Below are 19,246 nucleotides of genomic sequence, written 5' to 3' on the forward strand. Positions count from 1 at the left end.
CTCTTTTGCTCTCAACTTTGATGGACTTCCTGCATATAAGCCAGGTCCCCTAAAATGCCATTGGTAATTGCTATTGGGTTACAAAAGGGGACCTGAATGCCTGTGAAAAAGGAGATGCGGTCCCTGCGTGAGGATTTAGCATTCAAGCGGATGTGTCTGCCAAAGGAGATTATCCACAGCAGAAAGAGAACATCCGCTTGTTTCCGCCCGGTCTCGAACCGGGGACCTTTCGCGTGTTAGGCGAATGTGATGACCACTACACTACGGAAACTGACAAAAGGCTCCTTGTGGTCATTCGTCACGTAGTCAACTGGCTTTCTGAATTCAAACGCTTCAAATGCTGGACAACCGGTTATTCAGAGTTGACTTTTCTACCTGCTGATGGTTATGCACCATGAACGACAGAACTACCAGCAACAAACACCACGTCATTCTGCACAGGTGACAAGATGGTTACTTTCAGGATGAAAGCTAAAGAGAATGGAAAGGTAAGGTGTATGCAATACACTGCAGCTCAAATGGACATAACTATTGGAAATGGACGGGGTGATTGAAGTTGCTGGTTCCTGTCTTTCACCTTCATCAACCAATGTGTTCACTGTGCTTTATATCGACACGGCACGTGATGTTTGGACAGAGTTGAGTTAGAGATGAATCCTCAGGGGGGTAAAACACACCAATAGAATGTTTCCACCCGGTTTCGAACCGGGGACCTTTCGCGTGTTAGGCAAACGTGATGACCACTACACTACGGAAACTGGTCGGGGTGTATCCTTTGTGTTTCCTCGCATGCACTCAATCACCGGCGACTGCTGATGCAGCACGGGGAGGACTTAACCCAACATTTGTGGGACTTTCACCACTTAACACTGTCAGCAAAACTCTGCCTACTGGACCGGCTGTATTTTAACTGCTGGTAAATGCTGGAACACTGCCATCATCTCCGCCTGTCACGCGGAAGACCGGGGTTCGATTCCCAGACGGGGAGATCTATTCTTTCTAGCAGCACTCCCATTACTTGCCACATAAGAAAGGGGCTTCACGCTAGCCCCACTCTCAAGCTGAGGTGAAAAAGGTAACTCTCTGTACCTCTAAAGAGGAAAAATTAAGGAAATGGGCCAAGGAGAGAAATTCATACATGGTAGGTAAAAGAAAATGAGAAATTGGCATTCTCACAGTGAATTTTTAAGTACCCCTCAGCTGTACTTATCATCAAACCATGGTGTACCTGTGTACACCATGGTTTACACAGTGCTCCAAACATTGTGAGATTGCCTGAGTATTGGACTGGGCACAGTCTGATTGTTATACTCCTAGCAAGCTCAGAGCAACAGACAATATTTCTGGACCTCGACACAAGCTTTGAAGGACATCCTGGCCATGACTACCGATTCTGTGTGCTGGTCATCTATAACAGTGTGACTAGCTACTCGAGACACCAGCATGGAGTTGGGGTGGAGAGATTACATTTACCACCTGATTGCTCCCTGCCGCAATAAGCAGATATGTTCTGAGAGATTAACATAAGGCTATGTAGTCGTCAGATGAGAGCAGATAGGTTCCAGGTTTGCCTCCGGTTTGCCTCTTTTGCTCTCAACTTTGATGGACTTCCTGCATATAAGCCAGGTCCCCTAAAATGCCATTGGTAATTGCTATTGGGCTACAAAAGGGGACCTGAATGCCTGTGAAAAAGGAGATGCGGTCCCTGCGTGAGGATTTAGCATTCAAGCGGACGTGTCTGCAAAAGGAGATTATCCACAGCAGAAAGAGAACACCCGCTTGTTTCCGCCCGGTCTTGAACCGGGGACCTTTCGCGTGTTAGGCGAACGTGATGACCACTACACTACGGAAACTGACAAAAGGCTCCTTGTGGTCATTCGTCACGTAGTCAACTGGCTTTCTGAATTCAAACGCTTCAAATGCTGGACAACCGGTTATTCAGAGTTGACTTTTCTACCTGCTGATGGTTATGCACCATGAACGACAGAACTACCAGCAACAAACACCACGTCATTCTGCACAGGTGACAAGATGGTTACTTTCAGGATGAAAGCTAAAGAGAATGGAAAGGTAAGGTGTATGCAATACACTGCAGCTCAAATGGACATAACTATTGGAAATGGACGGGGTGATTGAAGTTGCTGGTTCCTGTCTTTCGCCTTCATCAACCAATGTGTTCACTGTGCTTTATATCGACACGGCACCTGATGTTTGGACAGAGTTGAGTTAGAGATAAATCCTCAGGGGGGTAAAACACAACAATGGAATGTTTCCGCCCGGTTTCGAACCGGGGACCTTTCGCGTGTGAGGCGAACGTGATAACCACTACACTACGGAAACTGGTCGGGGTGCATCCTTTGTGTTTCCTCGCATGCACTCAATCACCGGCGACTGCTGATGCAGCACGGGGAGGACTTAACCCAACATTTGTGGGACTTTCACCACTTAACACTGTCAGCAAAACTCTGCCTACTGGACCGGCTGTATTTTAAATGCTGGTAAATGCTGGAACACTGCCATCAGCCCGTTCACGAGCCAAAAACAGCACCACAGAAGTCCTCGTTAGTATAGTGGACAGTATCTCCGCCTGTCACGCGGAAGACCGGGGTTCGATTCCCCGACGGGGAGATCTGTTCTTTCTAGCAGCACTCCCATTACTTGCCACATAAGAAAGGGGCTTCATGCTAGCCCCACTCTCAAGCTAAGGTGAAAAAGCTAACTCTCTGTACCTTTAAAGAGGAAAAATTAAGGAAATGGGCCAAGGAGAGAAATTCATACATGGTAGGTAAAAGAAAATGAGAAATTGGCATTCTCACAGTGAATTTTTAAGTACCCCTCAGCTGTACTTATCATCAAACCATGGTGTACCTGTGTACACCATGGTTTACACAGTGCTCCAAACATTGTGAGATTGCATGAGTATTGGACTGGGCACAGTCTGATTGTTATACTCCTAGCAAGCTCAGAGCAACAGACAATATTTCTGGACCTCGACACAAGCTTTGAAGGACATCCTGGCCATGACTACCGATTCTGTGTGCTGGTCATCTATAACAGTGTGACTAGCTACTCGAGACACCAGCATGGAGTTGGGGTGGAGAGATTACATTTACCACCTGATTGCTCCCTGCCGCAATAAGCAGATATGTTCTGAGAGATTAACATAAGGCTATGTAGTCGTCAGATGAGAGCAGATAGGTTCCAGGTTTGCCTCCGGTTTGCCTCTTTTGCTCTCAACTTTGATGGACTTCCTGCATATAAGCCAGGTCCCCTAAAATGCCATTGGTAATTGCTATTGGGCTACAAAAGGGGACCTGAATGCCTGTGAAAAAGGAGATGCGGTCCCTGCGTGAGGATTTAGCATTCAAGCGGACGTGTCTGCAAAAGGAGATTATCCACAGCAGAAAGAGAACATCTGCTTGTTTCCGCCCGGTCTTGAACCGGGGACCTTTCGCGTGTTAGGCGAACGTGATGACCACTACACTACGGAAACTGACAAAAGGCTCCTTGTGGTCATTCGTCACGTAGTCAACTGGCTTTCTGAATTCAAACGCTTCAAATGCTGGACAACCGGTTATTCAGAGTTGACTTTTCTACCTGCTGATGGTTATTCACCATGAACGACAGAACTACCAGCAACAAACACCACGTCATTCTGCACAGGTGACAAGATGGTTACTTTCAGGATGAAAGCTAAAGAGAATGGAAAGGTAAGGTGTATGCAATACACTGCAGCTCAAATGGACATAACTATTGGAAATGGACGGGGTGATTGAAGTTGCTGGTTCCTGTCTTTCGCCTTCATCAACCAATGTGTTCACTGTGCTTTATATCGACACGGCACCTGATGTTTGGACAGAGTTGAGTTAGAGATAAATCCTCAGGGGGGTAAAACACAACAATGGAATGTTTCCGCCCGGTTTCGAACCGGGGACCTTTCGCGTGTGAGGCGAACGTGATAACCACTACACTACGGAAACTGGTCGGGGTGCATCCTTTGTGTTTCCTCGCATGCACTCAATCACCGGCGACTGCTGATGCAGCACGGGGAGGACTTAACCCAACATTTGTGGGACTTTCACCACTTAACACTGTCAGCAAAACTCTGCCTACTGGACCGGCTGTATTTTAAATGCTGGTAAATGCTGGAACACTGCCATCAGCCCGTTCACGAGCCAAAAACAGCACCACAGAAGTCCTCGTTAGTATAGTGGACAGTATCTCCGCCTGTCACGCGGAAGACCGGGGTTCGATTCCCCGACGGGGAGATCTGTTCTTTCTAGCAGCACTCCCATTACTTGCCACATAAGAAAGGGGCTTCATGCTAGCCCCACTCTCAAGCTAAGGTGAAAAAGCTAACTCTCTGTACCTCTAAAGAGGAAAAATTAAGGAAATGGGCCAAGGAGAGAAATTCATACATGGTAGGTAAAAGAAAATGAGAAATTGGCATTGTCACAGTGAATTTTTAAGTCCCCCTCAGCTGTACTTATCATCAAACCATGGTGTACCTGTGTACACCATGGTTTACACAGTGCTCCAAACATTGTGAGGTTGCCTGAGTATTGGACTGGGCACAGTCTGATTGTTATACTCCTAGCAAGCTCAGAGCAACAGACAATATTTCTGGACCTCGACACAAGCTTTGAAGGACATCCTGGCCATGACTACCGATTCTGTGTGCTGGTCATCTATAACAGTGTGACTAGCTACTCGAGACACCAGCATGGAGTTGGGGTGGAGAGATTACATTTACCACCTGATTGCTCCCTGCCGCAATAAGCAGATATGTTCTGAGAGATTAACATAAGGCTATGTAGTCGTCAGATGAGAGCAGATAGGTTCCAGGTTTGCCTCCGGTTTGCCTCTTTTGCTCTCAACTTTGATGGACTTCCTGCATATAAGCCAGGTCCCCTAAAATGCCATTGGTAATTGCTATTGGGTTACAAAAGGGGACCTGAATGCCTGTGAAAAAGGAGATGCGGTCCCTGCGTGAGGATTTAGCATTCAAGCGGATGTGTCTGCCAAAGGAGATTATCCACAGCAGAAAGAGAACATCCGCTTGTTTCCACCCGGTCCCGAACCGGGGACCTTTCGCGTGTTAGGCGAATGTGATGACCACTACACTACGGAAACTGACAAAAGGCTCCTTGTGGTCATTCGTCACGTAGTCAACTGGCTTTCTGAATTCAAACGCTTCAAATGCTGGACAACCGGTTATTCAGAGTTGACTTTTCTACCTGCTGATGGTTATGCACCATGAACGACAGAACTACCAGCAACAAACACCACGTCATTCTGCACAGGTGACAAGATGGTTACTTTCAGGATGAAAGCTAAAGAGAATGGAAAGGTAAGGTGTATGCAATACACTGCAGCTCAAATGGACATAACTATTGGAAATGGACGGGGTGATTGAAGTTGCTGGTTCCTGTCTTTCGCCTTCATCAACCAATGTGTTCACTGTGCTTTATATCGACACGGCACCTGATGTTTGGACAGAGTTGAGTTAGAGATAAATCCTCAGGGGGGTAAAACACAACAATGGAATGTTTCCGCCCGGTTTCGAACCGGGGACCTTTCGCGTGTGAGGCGAACGTGATAACCACTACACTACGGAAACTGGTCGGGGTGCATCCTTCGTGTTTCCTCGCATGCACTCAATCACCGGCGACTGCTGATGCAGCACGGGGAGGACTTAACCCAACATTTGTGGGACTTTCACCACTTAACACTGTCAGCAAAACTCTGCCTACTGGACCGGCTGTATTTTAAATGCTGGTAAATGCTGGAACACTGCCATCAGCCCGTTCACGAGCCAAAAACAGCACCACAGAAGTCCTCGTTAGTATAGTGGACAGTATCTCCGCCTGTCACGCGGAAGACCGGGGTTCGATTCCCCGACGGGGAGATCTGTTCCTTCTAGCAGCACTCCCATTACTTGCCACATAAGAAAGGGGCTTCACGCTAGCCCCACTCTCAAGCTAAGGTGAAAAAGCTAACTCTCTGTACCTCTAAAGAGGAAAAATTAAGGAAATGGGCCAAGGAGAGAAATTCATACATGGTAGGTAAAAGAAAATGAGAAATTGGCATTGTCACAGTGAATTTTTAAGTCCCCCTCAGCTGTACTTATCATCAAACCATGGTGTACCTGTGTACACCATGGTTTACACAGTGCTCCAAACATTGTGAGGTTGCCTGAGTATTGGACTGGGCACAGTCTGATTGTTATACTCCTAGCAAGCTCAGAGCAACAGACAATATTTCTGGACCTCGACACAAGCTTTGAAGGACATCCTGGCCATGACTACCGATTCTGTGTGCTGGTCATCTATAACAGTGTGACTAGCTACTCGAGACACCAGCATGGAGTTGGGGTGGAGAGATTACATTTACCACCTGATTGCTCCCTGCCGCAATAAGCAGATATGTTCTGAGAGATTAACATAAGGCTATGTAGTCGTCAGATGAGAGCAGATAGGTTCCAGGTTTGCCTCCGGTTTGCCTCTTTTGCTCTCAACTTTGATGGACTTCCTGCATATAAGCCAGGTCCCCTAAAATGCCATTGGTAATTGCTATTGGGTTACAAAAGGGGACCTGAATGCCTGTGAAAAAGGAGATGCGGTCCCTGCGTGACGATTTAGCATTCAAGCGGATGTGTCTGCCAAAGGAGATTATCCACAGCAGAAAGAGAACATCCGCTTGTTTCCGCCCGGTCTCGAACCGGGGACCTTTCGCGTGTTAGGCGAATGTGATGACCACTACACTACGGAAACTGACAAAAGGCTCCTTGTGGTCATTCGTCACGTAGTCAACTGGCTTTCTGAATTCAAACGCTTCAAATGCTGGACAACCGGTTATTCAGAGTTGACTTTTCTACCTGCTGATGGTTATGCACCATGAACGACAGAACTACCAGCAACAAACACCACGTCATTCTGCACAGGTGACAAGATGGTTACTTTCAGGATGAAAGCTAAAGAGAATGGAAAGGTAAGGTGTATGCAATACACTGCAGCTCAAATGGACATAACTATTGGAAATGGACGGGGTGATTGAAGTTGCTGGTTCCTGTCTTTCGCCTTCATCAACCAATGTGTTCACTGTGCTTTATATCGACACGGCACGTGATGTTTGGACAGAGTTGAGTTAGAGATAAATCCTCAGGGGGGTAAAACACACCAATAGAATGTTTCCGCCCGGTTTCGAACCGGGGACCTTTCGCGTGTGAGGCGAACGTGATAACCACTACACTACGGAAACTGGTCTGTGTGTATCCTTTGTGTTTCCTCGCATGCACTCAATCACCGGCGACTGCTGATGCAGCACGGGGAGGACTTAACCCAACATTTGTGGGACTTTCACCACTTAACACTGTCAGCAAAACTCTGCCTACTGGATCGGCTGTATTTTAAATGCTGGTAAATGCTGGAACACTGCCATCAGCCCGTTCACGAGCCAAAAACAGCACCACAGAAGTCCTCGTTAGTATAGTGGACAGTATCTCCGCCTGTCACGCGGAAGACCGGGGTTCGATTCCCCGACGGGGAGATCTATTCTTTCTAGCAGCACTCCCATTACTTGCCACATAAGAAAAGGGCTTCACGCTAGCCCCACTCTCAAGCTAAGGTGAAAAAGCTAACTCTCTGTACCTCTAAAGAGGAAAAATTAAGGAAATGGGCCAAGGAGAGAAATTCATACATGGTAGGTAAAAGAAAATGAGAAATTGGCATTGTCACAGTGAATTTTTAAGTCCCCCTCAGCTGTACTTATCATCAAACCATGGTGTACCTGTGTACACCATGGTTTACACAGTGCTCCAAACATTGTGAGGTTGCCTGAGTATTGGACTGGGCACAGTCTGATTGTTATACTCCTAGCAAGCTCAGAGCAACAGACAATATTTCTGGACCTCGACACAAGCTTTGAAGGACATCCTGGCCATGACTACCGATTCTGTGTGCTGGTCATCTATAACAGTGTGACTAGCTACTCGAGACACCAGCATGGAGTTGGGGTGGAGAGATTACATTTACCACCTGATTGCTCCCTGCCGCAATAAGCAGATATGTTCTGAGAGATTAACATAAGGCTATGTAGTCGTCAGATGAGAGCAGATAGGTTCCAGGTTTGCCTCCGGTTTGCCTCTTTTGCTCTCAACTTTGATGGACTTCCTGCATATAAGCCAGGTCCCCTAAAATGCCATTGGTAATTGCTATTGGGTTACAAAAGGGGACCTGAATGCCTGTGAAAAAGGAGATGCGGTCCCTGCGTGAGGATTTAGCATTCAAGCGGATGTGTCTGCCAAAGGAGATTATCCACAGCAGAAAGAGAACATCCGCTTGTTTCCGCCCAGTCTCGAACCGGGGACCTTTCGCGTGTTAGGCGAATGTGATGACCACTACACTACGGAAACTGACAAAAGGCTCCTTGTGGTCATTCGTCACGTAGTCAACTGGCTTTCTGAATTCAAACGCTTCAAATGCTGGACAACCGGTTATTCAGAGTTGACTTTTCTACCTGCTGATGGTTATGCACCATGAACGACAGAACTACCAGCAACAAACACCACGTCATTCTGCACAGGTGACAAGATGGTTACTTTCAGGATGAAAGCTAAAGAGAATGGAAAGGTAAGGTGTATGCAATACACTGCAGCTCAAATGGACATAACTATTGGAAATGGACGGGGTGATTGAAGTTGCTGGTTCCTGTCTTTCGCCTTCATCAACCAATGTGTTCACTGTGCTTTATATCGACACGGCACGTGATGTTTGGACAGAGTTGAGTTAGAGATAAATCCTCAGGGGGGTAAAACACACCAATAGAATGTTTCCGCCCGGTTTCGAACCGGGGACCTTTCGCGTGTGAGGCGAACGTGATAACCACTACACTACGGAAACTGGTCTGTGTGTATCCTTTGTGTTTCCTCGCATGCACTCAATCACCGGCGACTGCTGATGCAGCACGGGGAGGACTTAACCCAACATTTGTGGGACTTTCACCACTTAACACTGTCAGCAAAACTCTGCCTACTGGATCGGCTGTATTTTAAATGCTGGTAAATGCTGGAACACTGCCATCAGCCCGTTCACGAGCCAAAAACAGCACCACAGAAGTCCTCGTTAGTATAGTGGACAGTATCTCCGCCTGTCACGCGGAAGACCGGGGTTCGATTCCCCGACGGGGAGATCTATTCTTTCTAGCAGCACTCCCATTACTTGCCACATAAGAAAAGGGCTTCACGCTAGCCCCACTCTCAAGCTAAGGTGAAAAAGCTAACTCTCTGTACCTCTAAAGAGGAAAAATTAAGGAAATGGGCCAAGGAGAGAAATTCATACATGGTAGGTAAAAGAAAATGAGAAATTGGCATTGTCACAGTGAATTTTTAAGTCCCCCTCAGCTGTACTTATCATCAAACCATGGTGTACCTGTGTACACCATGGTTTACACAGTGCTCCAAACATTGTGAGGTTGCCTGAGTATTGGACTGGGCACAGTCTGATTGTTATACTCCTAGCAAGCTCAGAGCAACAGACAATATTTCTGGACCTCGACACAAGCTTTGAAGGACATCCTGGCCATGACTACCGATTCTGTGTGCTGGTCATCTATAACAGTGTGACTAGCTACTCGAGACACCAGCATGGAGTTGGGGTGGAGAGATTACATTTACCACCTGATTGCTCCCTGCCGCAATAAGCAGATATGTTCTGAGAGATTAACATAAGGCTATGTAGTCGTCAGATGAGAGCAGATAGGTTCCAGGTTTGCCTCCGGTTTGCCTCTTTTGCTCTCAACTTTGATGGACTTCCTGCATATAAGCCAGGTCCCCTAAAATGCCATTGGTAATTGCTATTGGGTTACAAAAGGGGACCTGAATGCCTGTGAAAAAGGAGATGCGGTCCCTGCGTGAGGATTTAGCATTCAAGCGGATGTGTCTGCCAAAGGAGATTATCCACAGCAGAAAGAGAACATCCGCTTGTTTCCGCCCAGTCTCGAACCGGGGACCTTTCGCGTGTTAGGCGAATGTGATGACCACTACACTACGGAAACTGACAAAAGGCTCCTTGTGGTCATTCGTCACGTAGTCAACTGGCTTTCTGAATTCAAACGCTTCAAATGCTGGACAACCGGTTATTCAGAGTTGACTTTTCTACCTGCTGATGGTTATGCACCATGAACGACAGAACTACCAGCAACAAACACCACGTCATTCTGCACAGGTGACAAGATGGTTACTTTCAGGATGAAAGCTAAAGAGAATGGAAAGGTAAGGTGTATGCAATACACTGCAGCTCAAATGGACATAACTATTGGAAATGGACGGGGTGATTGAAGTTGCTGGTTCCTGTCTTTCGCCTTCATCAACCAATGTGTTCACTGTGCTTTATATCGACACGGCACGTGATGTTTGGACAGAGTTGAGTTAGAGATAAATCCTCAGGGGGGTAAAACACACCAATAGAATGTTTCCGCCCGGTTTCGAACCGGGGACCTTTCGCGTGTGAGGCGAACGTGATAACCACTACACTACGGAAACTGGTCTGTGTGTATCCTTTGTGTTTCCTCGCATGCACTCAATCACCGGCGACTGCTGATGCAGCACGGGGAGGACTTAACCCAACATTTGTGGGACTTTCACCACTTAACACTGTCAGCAAAACTCTGCCTACTGGATCGGCTGTATTTTAAATGCTGGTAAATGCTGGAACACTGCCATCAGCCCGTTCACGAGCCAAAAACAGCACCACAGAAGTCCTCGTTAGTATAGTGGACAGTATCTCCGCCTGTCACGCGGAAGACCGGGGTTCGATTCCCCGACGGGGAGATCTATTCTTTCTAGCAGCACTCCCATTACTTGCCACATAAGAAAAGGGCTTCACGCTAGCCCCACTCTCAAGCTAAGGTGAAAAAGCTAACTCTCTGTACCTCTAAAGAGGAAAAATTAAGGAAATGGGCCAAGGAGAGAAATTCATACATGGTAGGTAAAAGAAAATGAGAAATTGGCATTGTCACAGTGAATTTTTAAGTCCCCCTCAGCTGTACTTATCATCAAACCATGGTGTACCTGTGTACACCATGGTTTACACAGTGCTCCAAACATTGTGAGGTTGCCTGAGTATTGGACTGGGCACAGTCTGATTGTTATACTCCTAGCAAGCTCAGAGCAACAGACAATATTTCTGGACCTCGACACAAGCTTTGAAGGACATCCTGGCCATGACTACCGATTCTGTGTGCTGGTCATCTATAACAGTGTGACTAGCTACTCGAGACACCAGCATGGAGTTGGGGTGGAGAGATTACATTTACCACCTGATTGCTCCCTGCCGCAATAAGCAGATATGTTCTGAGAGATTAACATAAGGCTATGTAGTCGTCAGATGAGAGCAGATAGGTTCCAGGTTTGCCTCCGGTTTGCCTCTTTTGCTCTCAACTTTGATGGACTTCCTGCATATAAGCCAGGTCCCCTAAAATGCCATTGGTAATTGCTATTGGGTTACAAAAGGGGACCTGAATGCCTGTGAAAAAGGAGATGCGGTCCCTGCGTGAGGATTTAGCATTCAAGCGGATGTGTCTGCCAAAGGAGATTATCCACAGCAGAAAGAGAACATCCGCTTGTTTCCGCCCAGTCTCGAACCGGGGACCTTTCGCGTGTTAGGCGAATGTGATGACCACTACACTACGGAAACTGACAAAAGGCTCCTTGTGGTCATTCGTCACGTAGTCAACTGGCTTTCTGAATTCAAACGCTTCAAATGCTGGACAACCGGTTATTCAGAGTTGACTTTTCTACCTGCTGATGGTTATGCACCATGAACGACAGAACTACCAGCAACAAACACCACGTCATTCTGCACAGGTGACAAGATGGTTACTTTCAGGATGAAAGCTAAAGAGAATGGAAAGGTAAGGTGTATGCAATACACTGCAGCTCAAATGGACATAACTATTGGAAATGGACGGGGTGATTGAAGTTGCTGGTTCCTGTCTTTCGCCTTCATCAACCAATGTGTTCACTGTGCTTTATATCGACACGGCACGTGATGTTTGGACAGAGTTGAGTTAGAGATAAATCCTCAGGGGGGTAAAACACACCAATAGAATGTTTCCGCCCGGTTTCGAACCGGGGACCTTTCGCGTGTGAGGCGAACGTGATAACCACTACACTACGGAAACTGGTCTGTGTGTATCCTTTGTGTTTCCTCGCATGCACTCAATCACCGGCGACTGCTGATGCAGTACGGGGAGGACTTAACCCAACATTTGTGGGACTTTCACCACTTAACACTGTCAGCAAAACTCTGCCTACTGGACCGGCTGTATTTTAAATGCTGGTAAATGCTGGAACACTGCCATCAGCCCGTTCACGAGCCAAAAACAGCACCACAGAAGTCCTCGTTAGTATAGTGGACAGTATCTCCGCCTGTCACGCAGAAGACCGGGGTTCGATTCCCCGACGGGGAGATCTGTTCTTTCTAGCAGCACTCCCATTACTTGCCACATAAGAAAGGGGCTTCACGCTAGCCCCACTCTCAAGCTAAGGTGAAAAAGCTAACTCTCTGTACCTCTAAAGAGGAAAAATTAAGGAAATGGGCCAAGGAGAGAAATTCATACATGGTAGGTAAAAGAAAATGAGAAATTGGCATTGTCACAGTGAATTTTTAAGTCCCCCTCAGCTGTACTTATCATCAAACCATGGTGTACCTGTGTACACCATGGTTTACACAGTGCTCCAAACATTGTGAGGTTGCCTGAGTATTGGACTGGGCACAGTCTGATTGTTATACTCCTAGCAAGCTCAGAGCAACAGACAATATTTCTGGACCTCGACACAAGCTTTGAAGGACATCCTGGCCATGACTACCGATTCTGTGTGCTGGTCATCTATAACAGTGTGACTAGCTACTCGAGACACCAGCATGGAGTTGGGGTGGAGAGATTACATTTACCACCTGATTGCTCCCTGCCGCAATAAGCAGATATGTTCTGAGAGATTAACATAAGGCTATGTAGTCGTCAGATGAGAGCAGATAGGTTCCAGGTTTGCCTCCGGTTTGCCTCTTTTGCTCTCAACTTTGATGGACTTCCTGCATATAAGCCAGGTCCCCTAAAATGCCATTGGTAATTGCTATTGGGCTACAAAAGGGGACCTGAATGCCTGTGAAAAAGGAGATGCGGTCCCTGCGTGAGGATTTAGCATTCAAGCGGACGTGTCTGCAAAAGGAGATTATCCACAGCAGAAAGAGAACACCCGCTTGTTTCCGCCCGGTCTTGAACCGGGGACCTTTCGCGTGTTAGGCGAACGTGATGACCACTACACTACGGAAACTGACAAAAGGCTCCTTGTGGTCATTCGTCACGTAGTCAACTGGCTTTCTGAATTCAAACGCTTCAAATGCTGGACAACCGGTTATTCAGAGTTGACTTTTCTACCTGCTGATGGTTATTCACCATGAACGACAGAACTACCAGCAACAAACACCACGTCATTCTGCACAGGTGACAAGATGGTTACTTTCAGGATGAAAGCTAAAGAGAATGGAAAGGTAAGGTGTATGCAATACACTGCAGCTCAAATGGACATAACTATTGGAAATGGACGGGGTGATTGAAGTTGCTGGTTCCTGTCTTTCACCTTCATCAACCAATGTGTTCACTGTGCTTTATATCGACACGGCACGTGATGTTTGGACAGAGTTGAGTTAGAGATAAATCCTCAGGGGGGTAAAACACACCAATAGAATGTTTCCGCCCGGTTTCGAACCGGGGACCTTTCGCGTGTGAGGCGAACGTGATAACCACTACACTACGGAAACTGGTCTGTGTGTATCCTTTGTGTTTCCTCGCATGCACTCAATCACCGGCGACTGCTGATGCAGTACGGGGAGGACTTAACCCAACATTTGTGGGACTTTCACCACTTAACACTGTCAGCAAAACTCTGCCTACTGGACCGGCTGTATTTTAAATGCTGGTAAATGCTGGAACACTGCCATCATCTCCGCCTGTCACGCGGAAGACCGGGGTTCGATTCCCAGACGGGGAGATCTATTCTTTCTAGCAGCACTCCCATTACTTGCCACATAAGAAAGGGGCTTCACGCTAGCCCCACTCTCAAGCTGAGGTGAAAAAGGTAACTCTCTGTACCTCTAAAGAGGAAAAATTAAGGAAATGGGCCAAGGAGAGAAATTCATACATGGTAGGTAAAAGAAAATGAGAAATTGGCATTGTCACAGTGAATTTTTAAGTCCCCCTCAGCTGTACTTATCATCAAACCATGGTGTACCTGTGTACACCATGGTTTACACAGTGCTCCAAACATTGTGAGGTTGCCTGAGTATTGGACTGGGCACAGTCTGATTGTTATACTCCTAGCAAGCTCAGAGCAACAGACAATATTTCTGGACCTCGACACAAGCTTTGAAGGACATCCTGGCCATGACTACCGATTCTGTGTGCTGGTCATCTATAACAGTGTGACTAGCTACTCGAGACACCAGCATGGAGTTGGGGTGGAGAGATTACATTTACCACCTGATTGCTCCCTGCCGCAATAAGCAGATATGTTCTGAGAGATTAACATAAGGCTATGTAGTCGTCAGATGAGAGCAGATAGGTTCCAGGTTTGCCTCCGGTTTGCCTCTTTTGCTCTCAACTTTGATGGACTTCCTGCATATAAGCCAGGTCCCCTAAAATGCCATTGGTAATTGCTATTGGGCTACAAAAGGGGACCTCAATGCCTGTGAAAGAGGAGATGCGGTCCCTGCGTGAGGATTTAGCATTCAAGCGGACGTGTCTGCCAAAGAAGATTATCCACAGCAGAAAGAGAACATCCACTTGTTTCCGCCCGGTCTCGATCCGGGGACCTTTCGCGTGTTAGGCCAACATGATGACCACTACACTACGGAAACTGACAAAAGGCTCCTTGTGGTCATTCGTCACGTAGTCAACTGGCTTTCTGAATTCAAACGCTTCAAATGCTGGACAACCGGTTATTCAGAGTTGACTTTTCTACCTGCTGATGGTTATGCACCATGAACGACAGAACTACCAGCAACAAACACCACGTCATTCTGCACAGGTGACAAGATGGTTACTTTCAGGATGAAAGCTAAAGAGAATGGAAAGGTAAGGTGTATGCAATACACTGCAGCTCAAATGGACATAACTATTGGAAATGGACGGGGTGATTGAAGTTGCTGGTTCCTGTCTTTCACCATCATCAACCAATGTGTTCACTGTGCTTTATATCGACACGGCACGTGATGTTTGGACAGAGTTGAGTTAGAGATAAATCCTCAGGGGGGTAAAACACACCAATAGAATGTTTCCGCCCGGTTTCGAACCGGGGACCTTTCGCGTGTGAGGCGAACGTGATAACCACTACACTACGGAAACTGGTCGGGGTGCATTCTTTGCGTTTCCTCGCATGCACTCAATCACCGGCGACTGCTGATGCAGCACGGGGAGGACTTAACCCAACATTTGTGGGACTTTCACCACTTAACACTGTCAGCAAAACTCTGCCTACTGGACCGGCTGTATTTTAAATGCTGGTAAATGCTGGAACACTGCCATCATCTCCGCCTGTCACGCGGAAGACCGGGGTTCGATTCCCAGACGGGGAGATCTATTCTTTCTAGCAGCACTCCCATTACTTGCCACATAAGAAAGGGGCTTCACGCTAGCCCCACTCTCAAGCTAAGGTGAAAAAGCTAACTCTCTGTACCTCTAAAGAGGAAAAATTAAGGAAATGGGCCAAGGAGAGAAATTCATACATGGTAGGTAAAAGAAAATGAGAAATTGGCATTGTCACAGTGAATTTTTAAGTCCCCCTCAGCTGTACTTATCATCAAACCATGGTGTACCTGTGTACACCATGGTTTACACAGTGCTCCAAACATTGTGAGGTTGCCTGAGTATTGGACTGGGCACAGTCTGATTGTTATACTCCTAGCAAGCTCAGAGCAACAGACAATATTTCTGGACCTCGACACAAGCTTTGAAGGACATCCTGGCCATGACTACCGATTCTGTGTGCTGGTCATCTATAACAGTGTGACTAGCTACTCGAGACACCAGCATGGAGTTGGGGTGGAGAGATTACATTTACCACCTGATTGCTCCCTGCCGCAATAAGCAGATATGTTCTGAGAGATTAACATAAGGCTATGTAGTCGTCAGATGAGAGCAGATAGGTTCCAGGTTTGCCTCCGGTTTGCCTCTTTTGCTCTCAACTTTGATGGACTTCCTGCATATAAGCCAGGTCCCCTAAAATGCCATTGGTAATTGCTATTGGGTTACAAAAGGGGACCTGAATGCCTGTGAAAAAGGAGATGCGGTCCCTGCGTGAGGATTTAGCATTCAAGCGGATGTGTCTGCCAAAGGAGATTATCCACAGCAGAAAGAGAACATCCGCTTGTTTCCGCCCGGTCTCGAACCGGGGACCTTTCGCGTGTTAGGCGAATGTGATGACCACTACACTACGGAAACTGACAAAAGGCTCCTTGTGGTCATTCGTCACGTAGTCAACTGGCTTTCTGAATTCAAACGCTTCAAATGCTGGACAACCGGTTATTCAGAGTTGACTTTTCTACCTGCTGATGGTTATGCACCATGAACGACAGAACTACCAGCAACAAACACCACGTCATTCTGCACAGGTGACAAGATGGTTACTTTCAGGATGAAAGCTAAAGAGAATGGAAAGGTAAGGTGTATGCAATACACTGCAGCTCAAATGGACATAACTATTGGAAATGGACGGGGTGATTGAAGTTGCTGGTTCCTGTCTTTCGCCTTCATCAACCAATGTGTTCACTGTGCTTTATATCGACACGGCACGTGATGTTTGGACAGAGTTGAGTTAGAGATAAATCCTCAGGGGGGTAAAACACACCAATAGAATGTTTCCGCCCGGTTTCGAACCGGGGACCTTTCGCGTGTGAGGCGAACGTGATAACCACTACACTACAGAAACTGGTCTGTGTGTATCCTTTGTGTTTCCTCGCATGCACTCAATCACCGGCGACTGCTGATGCAGTACGGGGAGGACTTAACCCAACATTTGTGGGACTTTCACCACTTAACACTGTCAGCAAAACTCTGCCTACTGGACCGGCTGTATTTTAAATGCTGGTAAATGCTGGAACACTGCCATCAGCCCGTTCACGAGCCAAAAACAGCACCACAGAAGTCCTCGTTAGTATAGTGGACAGTATCTCCGCCTGTCACGCGGAAGACAGGGGTTCGATTCCCCGACGGGGAGATCTATTCTTTCTAGCAGCACTCCCATTACTTGCCACATAAGAAAGGGGCTTCACGCTAGCCCCACTCTCAAACTAAGGTGAAAAAGCTAACTCTCTGTACCTCTAAAGAGGAAAAATTAAGGAAATGGGCCAAGGAGAGAAATTCATACATGGTAGGTAAAAGAAAATGAGAAATTGGCATTGTCACAGTGAATTTTTAAGTCCCCCTCAGCTGTACTTATCATCAAACCATGGTGTACCTGTGTACACCATGGTTTACACAGTGCTCCAAACATTGTGAGGTTGCCTGAGTATTGGACTGGGCACAGTCTGATTGTTATACTCCTAGCAAGCTCAGAGCAACAGACAATATTTCTGGACCTCGACACAAGCTTTGAAGGACATCCTGGCCATGACTACCGATTCTGTGTGCTGGTCATCTATAACAGTGTGACTAGCTACTCGAGACACCAGCATGGAGTTGGGGTGGAGAGATTACATTTACCACCTGATTGCTCCCTGCCGCAATAAGCAGATATGTTCTGAGAGATTAACATAAGGCTATGTAGTCGTCAGATGAGAGCAGATAGGTTCCAGGTTTGCCTCCGGTTTGCCTCTTTTGCTCTCAACTTTGATGGACTTCCTGCATATAAGCCAGGTCCCCTAAAATGCCATTGGTAATTGCTATTGGGCTACAAAAGGGGACCTGAATGCCTGTGAAAAAGGAGATGCGGTCCCTGCGTGAGGATTTAGCATTCAAGCGGACGTGTCTGCAAAAGGAGATTATCCACAGCAGAAAGAGAACACCCGCTTGTTTCCGCCCGGTCTTGAACCGGGGACCTTTCGCGTGTTAGGCGAACGTGATGACCACTACACTACGGAAACTGACAAAAGGCTCCTTGTGGACATTCGTCACGTAGTCAACTGGCTTTCTGAATTCAAACGCTTCAAATGCTGGACAACCGGTTATTCAGAGTTGACTTTTCTACCTGCTGATGGTTATTCACCATGAACGACAGAACTACCAGCAACAAACACCACGTCATTCTGCACAGGTGACAAGATGGTTACTTTCAGGATGAAAGCTAAAGAGAATGGAAAGGTAAGGTGTATGCAATACACTGCAGCTCAAATGGACATAACTATTGGAAATGGACGGGGTGATTGAAGTTGCTGGTTCCTGTCTTTCGCCTTCATCAACCAATGTGTTCACTGTGCTTTATATCGACACGGCACGTGATGTTTGGACAGAGTTGAGTTAGAGATAAATCCTCAGGGGGGTAAAACACACCAATAGAATGTTTCCGCCCGGTTTCGAACCAGGGACCTTTCGCGTGTGAGGCGAACGTGATAACCACTACACTACGGAAACTGGTCTGTGTGTATCCTTTGTGTTTCCTCGCATGCACTCAATCACCGGCGACTGCTGATGCAGTACGGGGAGGACTTAACCCAACATTTGTGGGACTTTCACCACTTAACACTGTCAGCAAAACTCTGCCTACTGGACCGGCTGTATTTTAAATGCTGGTAAATGCTGGAACACTGCCATCATCTCCGCCTGTCACGCGGAAGACCGGGGTTCGATTCCCAGACGGGGAGATCTATTCTTTCTAGCAGCACTCCCATTACTTGCCACATAAGAAAGGGGCTTCACGCTAGCCCCACTCTCAAGCTGAGGTGAAAAAGGTAACTCTCTGTACCTCTAAAGAGGAAAAATTAAGGAAATGGGCCAAGGAGAGAAATTCATACATGGTAGGTAAAAGAAAATGAGAAATTGGCATTGTCACAGTGAATTTTTAAGTCCCCCTCAGCTGTACTTATCATCAAACCATGGTGTACCTGTGTACACCATGGTTTACACAGTGCTCCAAACATTGTGAGGTTGCCTGAGTATTGGACTGGGCACAGTCTGATTGTTATACTCCTAGCAAGCTCAGAGCAACAGACAATATTTCTGGACCTCGACACAAGCTTTGAAGGACATCCTGGCC

General features: G+C 46.9%; 1 long non-coding RNA gene and 32 other non-coding genes across 33 annotated transcripts in view; 9 read left to right on the forward strand and 24 right to left on the reverse strand.

Moving 5' to 3' along the window:
- LOC132984533 (uncharacterized) overlaps window positions 1–19,246 on the forward strand; it is a 301,578-nt gene that overhangs the window by 170,547 nt on the left and 111,785 nt on the right. The window lies entirely within an intron of this gene.
- Window positions 199–271, reverse strand: trnav-aac (transfer RNA valine (anticodon AAC)). The gene has a single exon. It is a non-coding gene; the product is annotated as a tRNA-Val (tRNA).
- trnav-aac (transfer RNA valine (anticodon AAC)) lies at window positions 686–758 on the reverse strand. The gene has a single exon. It is a non-coding gene; the product is annotated as a tRNA-Val (tRNA).
- trnav-aac (transfer RNA valine (anticodon AAC)) lies at window positions 1,781–1,853 on the reverse strand. The gene has a single exon. It is a non-coding gene; the product is annotated as a tRNA-Val (tRNA).
- trnav-cac (transfer RNA valine (anticodon CAC)) lies at window positions 2,268–2,340 on the reverse strand. The gene has a single exon. It is a non-coding gene; the product is annotated as a tRNA-Val (tRNA).
- trnad-guc (transfer RNA aspartic acid (anticodon GUC)) lies at window positions 2,557–2,628 on the forward strand. Its single transcript has one exon. It is a non-coding gene; the product is annotated as a tRNA-Asp (tRNA).
- Window positions 3,421–3,493, reverse strand: trnav-aac (transfer RNA valine (anticodon AAC)). The gene has a single exon. It is a non-coding gene; the product is annotated as a tRNA-Val (tRNA).
- On the reverse strand, window positions 3,908–3,980 carry trnav-cac (transfer RNA valine (anticodon CAC)). Its single transcript has one exon. It is a non-coding gene; the product is annotated as a tRNA-Val (tRNA).
- On the forward strand, window positions 4,197–4,268 carry trnad-guc (transfer RNA aspartic acid (anticodon GUC)). Its single transcript has one exon. It is a non-coding gene; the product is annotated as a tRNA-Asp (tRNA).
- On the reverse strand, window positions 5,061–5,133 carry trnav-aac (transfer RNA valine (anticodon AAC)). The gene has a single exon. It is a non-coding gene; the product is annotated as a tRNA-Val (tRNA).
- trnav-cac (transfer RNA valine (anticodon CAC)) lies at window positions 5,548–5,620 on the reverse strand. The gene has a single exon. It is a non-coding gene; the product is annotated as a tRNA-Val (tRNA).
- trnad-guc (transfer RNA aspartic acid (anticodon GUC)) lies at window positions 5,837–5,908 on the forward strand. The gene has a single exon. It is a non-coding gene; the product is annotated as a tRNA-Asp (tRNA).
- On the reverse strand, window positions 6,701–6,773 carry trnav-aac (transfer RNA valine (anticodon AAC)). The gene has a single exon. It is a non-coding gene; the product is annotated as a tRNA-Val (tRNA).
- On the reverse strand, window positions 7,188–7,260 carry trnav-cac (transfer RNA valine (anticodon CAC)). Its single transcript has one exon. It is a non-coding gene; the product is annotated as a tRNA-Val (tRNA).
- trnad-guc (transfer RNA aspartic acid (anticodon GUC)) lies at window positions 7,477–7,548 on the forward strand. Its single transcript has one exon. It is a non-coding gene; the product is annotated as a tRNA-Asp (tRNA).
- trnav-aac (transfer RNA valine (anticodon AAC)) lies at window positions 8,341–8,413 on the reverse strand. Its single transcript has one exon. It is a non-coding gene; the product is annotated as a tRNA-Val (tRNA).
- Window positions 8,828–8,900, reverse strand: trnav-cac (transfer RNA valine (anticodon CAC)). Its single transcript has one exon. It is a non-coding gene; the product is annotated as a tRNA-Val (tRNA).
- On the forward strand, window positions 9,117–9,188 carry trnad-guc (transfer RNA aspartic acid (anticodon GUC)). The gene has a single exon. It is a non-coding gene; the product is annotated as a tRNA-Asp (tRNA).
- Window positions 9,981–10,053, reverse strand: trnav-aac (transfer RNA valine (anticodon AAC)). Its single transcript has one exon. It is a non-coding gene; the product is annotated as a tRNA-Val (tRNA).
- On the reverse strand, window positions 10,468–10,540 carry trnav-cac (transfer RNA valine (anticodon CAC)). Its single transcript has one exon. It is a non-coding gene; the product is annotated as a tRNA-Val (tRNA).
- Window positions 10,757–10,828, forward strand: trnad-guc (transfer RNA aspartic acid (anticodon GUC)). Its single transcript has one exon. It is a non-coding gene; the product is annotated as a tRNA-Asp (tRNA).
- On the reverse strand, window positions 11,621–11,693 carry trnav-aac (transfer RNA valine (anticodon AAC)). Its single transcript has one exon. It is a non-coding gene; the product is annotated as a tRNA-Val (tRNA).
- Window positions 12,108–12,180, reverse strand: trnav-cac (transfer RNA valine (anticodon CAC)). Its single transcript has one exon. It is a non-coding gene; the product is annotated as a tRNA-Val (tRNA).
- Window positions 12,397–12,468, forward strand: trnad-guc (transfer RNA aspartic acid (anticodon GUC)). Its single transcript has one exon. It is a non-coding gene; the product is annotated as a tRNA-Asp (tRNA).
- trnav-aac (transfer RNA valine (anticodon AAC)) lies at window positions 13,261–13,333 on the reverse strand. Its single transcript has one exon. It is a non-coding gene; the product is annotated as a tRNA-Val (tRNA).
- On the reverse strand, window positions 13,748–13,820 carry trnav-cac (transfer RNA valine (anticodon CAC)). The gene has a single exon. It is a non-coding gene; the product is annotated as a tRNA-Val (tRNA).
- Window positions 14,843–14,915, reverse strand: trnav-aac (transfer RNA valine (anticodon AAC)). Its single transcript has one exon. It is a non-coding gene; the product is annotated as a tRNA-Val (tRNA).
- Window positions 15,330–15,402, reverse strand: trnav-cac (transfer RNA valine (anticodon CAC)). Its single transcript has one exon. It is a non-coding gene; the product is annotated as a tRNA-Val (tRNA).
- On the reverse strand, window positions 16,425–16,497 carry trnav-aac (transfer RNA valine (anticodon AAC)). The gene has a single exon. It is a non-coding gene; the product is annotated as a tRNA-Val (tRNA).
- trnav-cac (transfer RNA valine (anticodon CAC)) lies at window positions 16,912–16,984 on the reverse strand. The gene has a single exon. It is a non-coding gene; the product is annotated as a tRNA-Val (tRNA).
- trnad-guc (transfer RNA aspartic acid (anticodon GUC)) lies at window positions 17,201–17,272 on the forward strand. Its single transcript has one exon. It is a non-coding gene; the product is annotated as a tRNA-Asp (tRNA).
- trnav-aac (transfer RNA valine (anticodon AAC)) lies at window positions 18,065–18,137 on the reverse strand. Its single transcript has one exon. It is a non-coding gene; the product is annotated as a tRNA-Val (tRNA).
- On the reverse strand, window positions 18,552–18,624 carry trnav-cac (transfer RNA valine (anticodon CAC)). Its single transcript has one exon. It is a non-coding gene; the product is annotated as a tRNA-Val (tRNA).

The sequence above is a fragment of the Labrus mixtus genome, chromosome 12 (genome assembly GCF_963584025.1).
Source record: "Labrus mixtus chromosome 12, fLabMix1.1, whole genome shotgun sequence".
Lineage (NCBI taxonomy): Eukaryota > Metazoa > Chordata > Actinopteri > Labriformes > Labridae > Labrus > Labrus mixtus.